The sequence below is a fragment of the Petaurus breviceps genome, unplaced genomic scaffold (assembly GCF_028583685.1).
Source record: "Petaurus breviceps papuanus isolate PSGF00001 unplaced genomic scaffold, PetGlider_PUasm1.0 178, whole genome shotgun sequence".
NCBI classification, from domain to species: Eukaryota; Metazoa; Chordata; class Mammalia; order Diprotodontia; family Petauridae; genus Petaurus; species Petaurus breviceps.
In genome coordinates this window covers 26,217,698-26,218,818 of record NW_027185777.1, presented here as the reverse complement: position 1 = coordinate 26,218,818, position 1,121 = coordinate 26,217,698, and positions in this window count along the sequence as shown.

Genomic DNA, 1,121 nt, shown 5'->3' with positions numbered 1-1,121 from the left:
ATAGTAGTGGTAACTGGGGTCAATCAATAAAATATATTGTTAAGCACCTACTGCGTTCCAGGCACTGTGCTGTGATTGAGAGACAAAAAGAGGCAAAAGATAATCCCTGCTCACAATCTAATTTGGGGAGAGAGACAGTAAGCAAAAAATAAATACGTACAAAACAAGAGGGAAGGAACTAGATTAAGAGGGTTTGGGAAAGTCTTCCTATAAAAGATGGGATTTTATTTGGGACTTGAAAGAAATCAGGGAAGCCAGGAAGCAGAGAATTCCAGGGTATGAGGATCAGCAGAGAAGAGATCAGTAACTTTGGAGAGAGCAGTTTTGGTGGAATGATGAGGTTGGAAATTGGGATTGTAAGAGTTTAAGAAGACAATGAGAGGGGAGAAAATGGAGGCACCTATTGTAAATGATCCCTTTGAAGAGTTCAGCCTTAAAGTGCAGAAGAGATACAGAACAATAGTTACTGGTGATGGACTAATCAAGTAAATATTTTTTTGAGGATGGGGGAAATATGGACATGTTTGTAGGCAGCACAGGATGAACTAGAATATCTGTACATGCTTCAAAAACTGGGATAGGCAGAGAATATCTTGCATGCTTCAATGACTGGCCTTTATAAGCCAATCCACCCATACTACAGATGATAAGGGCCCTCAGATCTATCTGATTACACATGATATTTCCTTGATTTAATTAAGCTCTAGAACAATGCAGAGCTTCCCAAGTGAGCACTGTAGTCATTCAAGAAACTGTGACCTAGCTATGCACAACGGAAACACCCAAGCAAATGAAGAAGACACTGGTTAGACTCTACTGTGGAATATATAGAGACAATGGTACAGAGAAAAGGGTGCTGAGCTTAGAGTCATAGAACCTAAGTTCAATTCCCAATAGACATATCGGAATGTTTTCTACCTACTCAACTCCCCTTCCCCATTCTTTTTGGAAGAGGTAGAGAGGAGGAAAAGAAGGGGAGAGACAAAGGGCACACACAGAATGTGCTGCAGCTGATATGAAACCAGCAAGAGAAAGAAAGAAAGAAAAAGAAAGAAAGAAAGAAAGAGGGGAGGGAGGAAGGAAGGAAGGAAGGAAGGAAGGAAGGAAGGAAGGAAGGAAGG